Genomic DNA, 9,815 nt, shown 5'->3' with positions numbered 1-9,815 from the left:
GTCCTTCTCCCTCTGAGCAAGGATAGCCTTTGTGCCCTTATGCTCCTTCGCCTCGGCCAAATAGAGGGACTTCCATTTCTCCCTCTGCTCAACCATGGCCTTATAACCGCCCTCAAATTTGTCTCTCTCCTCCCGCAGCTTAGCGGCATCAGCCAACAGGGACTCAGCCTTAGCTCTCTCGGCCAGGACCGCCTTCTCAGCATCCTCCCTAAGCTTTCGCTCAGCGAGGAAGTCCAGCTTCGCCTTCCCGGCCTCCCCCTTGGAAGCGGCAAGATCAAGCTTAAGCCGTTTGAGCTCAGGGGCAGTTTGAACCACGAGCTTTTCTTGCTCGATGAGTTGAGTGCCGGCAACTTCAGCCCACTTCACCAGCCGTCCTCCCTGAGCTGAACACAGGAAGCCTTCTGGGATGAGGCGTCGGCGGAGACATTTTTGTCTCCCGTCTGCACAGGCTGCTTCTCCAATTGCCGTTCGGTGAGAACAACAGCTGGCGACGGCTGATCTACAAAAAACTCAGACAAAGCGTCCATGTCAACATTCATCGACATATCAGAAAGCCTGTCATCAGGAATACACAAGGAACCTGCTAAATCCGAGCCATGGGTTAGATCCGTACCAGTCTTGACCTTCTTGGATAGAGGGCCGGCTGACCCCGACTCTTTCCCTGCCTCGGTAACAGCAGCAGCAACATGCGTTGTTTCTTTCCTCTTCTTTGAAAGAGGAGGACCCTCCAGAACGGTGACGTCATCATCAACATTAACGACCACCTTCTCCTTTTGGACCATGGGGGTTGGAGTTGACGTCGTAGCCGCCGAAGAAATTGTTTTTGGTCTCCGGCGCGGCACGTTACCGCCAATCTCCGCCTGAGTCGCCCCCACATCCATAGCTTTCAACGCCTGCTCCATTAGTTCGTGAGGGGCCTGCTTGCGATCACGCGGCTCAGCCTTAGGGTGCAGCTCAACAACTCTCCTGTCCTGGTCAAGTCCCAACTTGCGAATGATGGAGACAGAGAGATCCTGGCCAAACTGATCTGCAAGAAACAAAGCAAGAGTTAATCAAAAGAAGTAAACCGGGGCTATAACATCGAAGCATAAAAAGAGGGGCCTCACACCGACCCTACTCACCCTGGCTGAGGGCCGGTATGAGGCCGGCGTGGCAAAGCGGCTCGTCTTGAAGGACGATCTGCGTCGGAGGCATCCATCCCTTCGGCGTACCATCCTTCGTCGCCTCGAACATGCTCATGGCCCGCACTTTGTCATCCGTAAGATAGACCTTCTTGGCATCCATCTTAACCTTATTACGGGAGACATATCTGTCATGCTCCCCCTGACTCTCACACCGCAAATTGACGCGGCGCTGGAAGGACCGGGGCAGTAGATAGTCCTCCGGAACCTCGACGTATACCCACAGCCCCTTCCAGTCTTTGCAAGAGGTCAGCTTAGAGACGGTCACATAACCCGGCTCCATCTGCACGCTGTACCACCCCGTGCCGCCTAGGGTAGTCTGCCGAAGATGATGGAGCCGGCGAAAAAGGTTCACCGTTGGGGCCTCCCCCTTAAACAAACAAAACCATACAAAGCCAACGATCGTCCTAATGGCCAACGGATGCAGTTGTGCCACGGCGACATTCATAGCTTTGATTATGGCGGCGACGTGTTCATTAAGAGGAAACCGGAGCCCATACTCCAGGTGTCTGATGTACACGCCGATACAACCTTCGGGAGGGCAACAGACTGCCTGATCACCCTCAGGGACAACAATTCTATACCCCCTGTCGAAGGAGTAATGGTCTTCAAAAAGTTCAGACCCGGAGACACTAGCGAACTTGTTCGTCCAAACACGATCGGGTTTAATCGAGCAGGCTTCGCCGTGCCACAAGTACTGCGGCCTCTCGCCATCAGATTGGGTCTTTTCATCATCATCATCATCAAAACCCTCGAGATATTTCGCGTCAATTTCAGGAGACGGCGACTTGGGACCCCTGAACCCTACCGGGGTGACAACCAGCGGCTCCTGTTCATCAGGATGCGGCGGTTCGCCCCCCGGGGATGAGGTACTAGGTGGAGCGTCAGCAGCAGACATTGTATTTGAATACTTAACAAATAAAAGATTGGGGAAGAGTTTGTGTTTACCTTGAAAAAAAGAGTGTTACGCCGGGTAACGCTCCGAAGAATAGAGAGGGAAAACTCTTTGAAAACTAGAAAGAAGAAATTTTTTGAGAAAATGAAGTTTGATGGTCAAAATGAGGGGCATACTGCTCTATTTATAGAGCAAAGCCCATTCAGTGGACCAATCAGAGCCAAGCCCATGAAGCGTCCACCAATCAACACCGGGCCACGTGTCAGGCATGCAGCCACGGAATGTCAATCGACATTCAGTAACCAAACTTCTTTGACACGCTCCTTGGTATTTACTTGCAAACGGCCAGCTGATCAACCAAGCTTGGCAGCATCGGCCGGGGGCAATCAAAAGCACACGGCACTCTCAACCTTGGTCTCGGCCAGCGCCTATTTTCTTTTCCACATTCGATGTCCATTACACAACGATGTGGAGGGGGGATATGGTACGGCCTGAACAGAACCAAGCCGATGAAGAAGTTCGACCTGCACAGAATACGCTCAACACGCATCGGAGTCCGTACCACGCCATAGACTACGCTGGGGGCAAATTGATGGGGCATATTCTGCACCCGCTGACCGAGTCAACATATTGACCAAGGTCAAGGCTAAAAGACAACAAGTCAACAAGAATAACGGCCTAGCCGACAAAGCCTGTCGGACTGTCACTTGGGTCTCGGCTCGGCAACTAGCCGACCGAGAGGCATATCCGTGTACTCACATCCAGTCCCCTCGGCATGGAGTCAACCAGGCCTGCCGGCCTGCCATGGGTCCCTCGGCCGAGGGTAAGATAGTCTTTCCACCTGCTACGCCACTTGGCCACTACGTGACAAAAGGTGAAAGTCTATAAATACTCCGCATCTCTCATTGAGAAAAGGATCACTAATCAATCCGAAAATCATCTAATAATCTCACAATCCAATAATCTGGTATAAACTCCCTTATCTCTCTACAATATACTTTGCCAAGTAACATACAACTTATCTCTCTAAGTTTACTGACTTGAGCGTCGGAGTGAGTACACTTGGCCCCAAGCCGAGTCCTCAGCTTGTTAATCTTTTACAGGAAAGAGTGAAAGGAAGAGACGAGCAACGACATCATTCTACAAGCTCACGTGGTCACAATAACTGCTCCGAAATTACACCCGGAACAACATTTTTTTTATGCTTAGTTGTAAGTTGTGGTAGCAAGAAACCAAGCGGTTTATGTTGAAAACATGGTAATGTACGATAATTTTGTATTTTCTAGTTTTATGTGATAATTGAACATTTTAGGTACAAAACTCAACGTAATGTGGTAATTGAATGTAATAGTTAGAGATACAATTTTAGTGTAAAAACTTAAACTTATACTTTCGAAACTTATACTCGGTCACACGTATACCCCCTAAGTATATATTTCAAAGGTGGACCAAAATGGCAAAAAAAGAGGTGTGGGACAGATTGTATGCAGGAGAACCTGATGAAACCAGTATCCCAAGGCTGGTTACTATCCCTTTGTGGCATGAGATGGCGAGAAAATTTTACAATAATCTTAAAATCACAGGAAAGTATTGGGACGCGGTTGGTGATTGAAGAAGCATATAAGAAAACTCTCGAGGTAGTTGAACAACAGATAGGTTCCACTGTGGAGACCGCTGAAGCAAGTCAAACACTTCAGCCAGGAACCGATGAAGAAAAGGTGCCAAAAGTGTTGGATCCTACACGATCTACCACAAAGGGAAGAAGTAAGAGGATAAAAGGTCACTTTAATCGGAGAAAACGAAGTTCTAGTTCAACATCATCACAATTGGAGTTCGGAAACTTTACTCCAAATCAACAGCTCATTTGAATATGAGTTTTTTTTTTTTTTTTTTTTTTATTTAGGACGAAGTATGATTTCGGATGCCATGTACTTGTTGACTTTTGCTCCTTTTAAAATTTGAACGGTTACCATTTGCAAATGCAAAGTAGACAGACTGAGTAGATGCTATGTTTACTACATCTTAGTTTATGCAAAGAATCATACCTTTTAACTTGAAAACTTATTCTTTTATTTCTCAACGTAATTGCTAACTCCAAGTATTAAACAACTACTGTTATATTTTTATTGTTTTATGAAGTTTAATTACATTAATTGGCTTGTGATAATCATTTGAAGCTCCTTAAGCACGACTTTATGAATGTTTTTTCTTTGTAATTTTAGTCCGTTATTGTGCATATGTAAAATAATCGTGCTAGTTAGAAATATTCTTTGTTAAATAGTGGTATATTTAAATTGAATACAGGTTGTTTAAATATGTATACATGACCTATTAGGTTAGAAATTGTATCCTTATACGTTGTTTTATCTTCTTCAGATAATGTTTCTTGACCTTTGCAAGTTTAAAACTGGTATATTTTATACTTCTATCTTCTTGTTGAAACGTAATGTTGTCAATATACAACAAGAAGAAGTTAAATTGACATCACCATTAGACAATGCAAGATTATTTATGTTAAAAACACAACTTTTAACTTAGAAAAAGTACTTTTATAAATTGACGAAACTATTACATATTGTCTGACTAAAAACATTAATCACTAGTGTTCACGACAAAAGGAAAAAAAACACGAATAACATAAAACATACTAAACAAGATAGACATGGGAAATAAGTTTAAAGTTTAAACAGACAAACACCCTTGATCAACATCATATCTTCGCCCCCCTTCGTGACTTTTTCGGTGCAGCTACCAAATTTTGTCGCTTACTTTTGTTTTGGTTCTCTACGTCAATCCTCATATGACTCATCGGAATGCTGCATTTACATCATAATTTTTCAGGCAACTACCAACAGAAACAAGACATTTAGAAAAAAAAAAATTATAGTCATCAATAATATTCAATATCCAAACTGAACAAAAAAAAAATTATCAAAACTAATGACATGTAAAATTGTCAGGTATACTATAGTACATAAACCTTGACGTATCGCCTACTTCAATAAATGGCTTGTTGACATTAACTTTTGGAGAGACATCTTGTTGTACACCCTCCATTACTCGGCCAGCAGTGTCGACTATATCCAAGGTTTGAGGGGAACTTGCCCATTGCCTATACACTTTACAAATGGGAAATGTTGTTGTGTCTATGATGCCCTGACCATATCCCACTTGAAACTCAGTTTTAATTCTTTTCTTAACCTCGTCATCAACCCAATTCTGAACAAGAGGAATCTTCAGTGGTGCTAGTATACCCTGGTAGGGCATTCGGTGAAGATAGGCTAGTAACAACACCAAGACACAATCATTGACAGCTGTTTGAGAAGTATTCTCGAAATACCTCCTCACTAATGTACATAGTCTATCCAACACAAAGGAGCACCAATCCAATCGAGGCAGCTGCTAAACGTCTTCCAAGACTTTAAAAAGTGACTTGTCAAGTTTTCGTTCGGAGTTTGGTGATAAGAAACTTGAAACAGAAAATAAAATGAACAAACACTTAAAGACATCACCACCATTCCCATATACACTGAAGGAATTAACAACCTTATCCAAAGCCGGGTCTTCCTCCTTTGACGCCTTAAGTACATCCATCCATTTTTTAACTAAAGAAGGATCTTTAGTTTGCCCTTTTCCATGATGTGTCACAGCCTCAATTTTTAGTTTGCCCTTTTAACTAAAGCATAATTGCCTTCTTCATCGCCTCTACTTTCGCAGGAACATCGTTCCCCTCCAACGCCTCTTTGATTTCATTCGCTAATGCCGGGGTTCCTTATCAAAATGCACCAACAATGTACATGTTTTCTCCATGATTTCAACTACGGAGTACTTCTTATCTGATCAAACACAACAAAATACAAAAATCACTAACTATTCCAATTATTTCACCATCTAAACATCAAAATTCACCAAATTTAAACCTAAATTCAATCACATTACTCAAATCACAATGCGAAATCAAATCATTTCATCAAAATAGCACATATTATTAATAGTGACAGTACCATTAGCACTGGTAACTGCCGCTGTTGTTTTGCTAGTCATTACGACATAAACAGTTAATAGTAGAGCAACAAAATGAGAATCCGTCCTAGTATATAATTGGGAATAAACTGAAATTATTGTAAAAAATTAAAATTGAAGTGTAATTGGGGGTAAATATCAAGCATAACAATCAAATCGCACCAAATGAAGCTTGTGCATATTGAAAATAGAAGAAAAAATGTATATAAAATAAACCTTGATTGATGAATTGCTCCTTTGTCGCCATTGTTGATAGATAGGGAGACAATGAAATTGCAAAGATGAAAAAACCACAAAAAATTATATGAAAGTGATGATTACTACATGAGAAGAAGACGATTCGGATATTTGGGAGATTAGCAGTTGAATGAGTAGAGAGAGTAACTGGGTAGTCGTTGCTTTCTTTTAGGGGAGATGGCAGTTACTCAACTTATTACCTCATATTGAAGAGTCAATTGGTCTCCCTTGTGACGGGTTACCATTTGTGGCGGGGGGAAGTGGCAAATAAGCCTCATACGTTTGACACTATGTGCATTTCACCCCCATAACTTTTAACAAGTGCAAATCAACCCCATTACTTTAACTATTGGTGCAATTTACCCCTATTTAATTTCTTTGGCTGATATTTAATATATTACTCCTTTTTTTTGTCTCCAATTTAATTTTGCCATTTTTTAGAAATTTGTATGGACTAATCTACCCTTCCCACTACCCTTAAGACCCAATCTAGCAGGCTTCCTAAACTTCCTGACCTTTCATGAGCGAAGTATTGGCCATTAGAGATGATTTACAAATTGCTTCAACCATTATTGGAAATCATTCATGAGCGAAGTATTGGCCAATAGCTATACGTTTTTACCAAGGATTGAGCCTTGAACAAAGAAACGTCATCTGATGGTTGGAGTCCCGATTTTATATTCTAACAGTAAGATCTTCCAAAAAGCTTAAGAAATTTTAATCCAAAGTTAGAAAATCCACATTTTTACCAAATTGAAAACTTTATTTATTCATCTTAAAGTTCAGTTATGCATTTCTTTTGAACTTACCTCGGGTTATGTTGCCGGATCGATTTCGAATGGGACGAGATGATCGTAAGGGTGGTCACAGGTAGAGTATGACAATCTTCTTGGGTGGTGATGGTGATTTTGAACTTACCTCGGGTTTGCGGTGGTCGGATGTAGGTGTTGTAGATAGTAATATGGTGGTTTGAGGGAGGCGTGTGATGGTGATAAGAGGAGGGTAAAATTGAGTTTTTACAAATTAGTAATAATATATGTGGTTGTATAATGTATTAATAAATTAGGTTAATTTAATTTTCATATTTGAAAAATAAAGAAAATTTATAGTAGGATTGATTTGCACCATAAGGTAAAGTTGTGGGGCTAAAATGCACATATTGAAAGTCATGGGGGTGAAATGCACATAGTGTCAAACGTATGATGTTTATTTGCCACTTTCCCGATTTGTGGCGGATATTTTGTGAGATAAAATGGTAACAAAATGGGTTAGTGGAGAAATGGGACCACATGAATAGTGTTGCAGAGAGAGAAAAAGTGGGTACATTGTGAGGTAAAGTGGTATCCGTCACAAGCTTGTGACGGATATGTCATGTCTTCAATGAGAATTTGTGAGAGTGGTTTTCAATTAGGGATTTTTTTAAAATTTTACAAAAACTGATTTAAGGATTTTTGTAAATTTTACAGAAACTCATTTTTTTGGGCTTCTTAGATATTGGGCTGGTCTTATGCTATAAGACCGCCCTATACATCAATTAGTGATTTGATAATAACTTACCCAAAATAATCCGAAATAAACCAACCCGATCTGACCTGAATTCTTACGGAACTGAAATGACCCGGTCCGAATTAAGCCGACTTGTTTAAACCGTCTGCCACGTCTAATTCATAAGACCAACCAAGCTCGCCAGTAGCCCGACTTGCCAACACTTGAACTGGGCTGGGCCTAGGTCCCACATTCCTGGGCGACGATGACTTTTTTTGTAAGGAAAAAAGACAACGCATCTCGTTAATGGTTATGCTCCTTTAGTTATCGGTCCTTAGTGTGGTGTTTAATGATCTCAAAAAAAAAAGTCATTTGTGTGCTTGTAATTTTGAGTAGGTGTGTTTATCGTTCGGGGATTGGATCGGATTGGATCAAAGCTTGTGGATCGAAGACTAAATAAGGGTATAATGATGGACCGTGATTCGAATCATATTTATATTAGTCTGGTCGGTCTGGACCAAATAAATGCGTAGAGCGGTCCATAAAATAATACGGAGTATTGCTTATTATTTTATTATTCTACGATAGATTTAATTTAGGGTTAATTGATAGGGATTATCCCAACTATGTCTGTCCTGCTCAAAATAACCCCAACTTTTCAATAACACAGAATAATCCAAACTATGTCATTCTTTAACTTTTATTACTACCAGTCTCTTAGTAACCCATTGTCACCGGTAAACTTCTTTATTTCTAGGTTATAATATTTCTTTTTATAATTTTCTTCCTCTTCCATTTGTTTACTGTTCCTCTCCTCTTCTTCCCTTTCTTGATTGTTCTTATTTCTTCTTCCTCCATTTCAATTTGTCCAGATTTATTCTTCTTTTCTTCCTCCCAAAATTCTTTAGGTTGCCCTGTTCATTCTTAAATTTCTGATTTGCTTATTAGATCTTAATTTTCTGATTTGATTCTTCATCATAATTTAATACTTCTAAAACAGCGAATACCCAGATCAAAAAAATCGTCAAATTATAGTTAAGGTTAAAACTTTATGGTGAAATCATGGTAAAGATCAAATCGTTATTTATGAAACTATGGCAAAGATTGAAATTTTATGGTAAAAATTATATTATATGTATACATGATTGAAGATTTTAACATGAATTTATGAGGAAATTAGATAGAAGTTTGACTTTTGATTAACTTACTGAAGAAAATGAGAGTTGCAGCAGCACCGAGGAAATCAAAAAATGGTGCCGTCCTTTGAAGACAGAAGACAAGGTTTCTGGGTTTGATTGGATATAGAGATTAAGGAAGGTGTAGAGACACGGAGAGATGAGGAAAGGTTTGATAAATTTTTGAGATTGTGAGGTGTTTAGAAGAGATCATAAATTTGTTGATTAACTTATGCTAAACATTTACGCACCTATCTTTTATTTACTACTCCTAAAGGCTAAAACTCTTAATGATAAGGCTGTGTTTGGCGTCTGAAAGGGGGATGAAGATGAAGGATGATGATGATCACTGAGGTGTGCAGGATAAGGGAAAAGAGAAAAAGGGAAATGATTAAGTTAGTACAGTAAGGGTTTAAAGAATAAGGGGTAACCTGTTCAACAGGTTGCCCTTTTACCAAAGCAATTGAAGTTAAATGATGGCAAAGTTTGGTTTATTCTGGGATATTTAAAAGTTGGGATTATTTTGAGCAAGACATGCATAGTTGGGATTATTCCCATCAATTAACCCTTTAATTTATATCATGAATTTATGATTTAGTTTGTAATGATAGTAGAATATGTCAAAATAATACTTATACATATAATAAAATAAGATTATTAGATTAAGAGAAATACTTATTAGTTATTCAGTCTGGTCCTTTCGGTTTGGTCCAGTTAAGACCAAATACCAAATTAATGTAAATAGGTAGACCGTAAATCGGACCATATACTTATTCTCCAGTCTAGCCGAATTAAATTTTACAACCCTACTCTCTTTTC

Source organism: Silene latifolia, chromosome 1 (assembly GCF_048544455.1).
Source record: "Silene latifolia isolate original U9 population chromosome 1, ASM4854445v1, whole genome shotgun sequence".
Taxonomy (NCBI): Eukaryota; Viridiplantae; Streptophyta; class Magnoliopsida; order Caryophyllales; family Caryophyllaceae; genus Silene; species Silene latifolia.
This window is presented reverse-complemented; position numbering follows the sequence as displayed.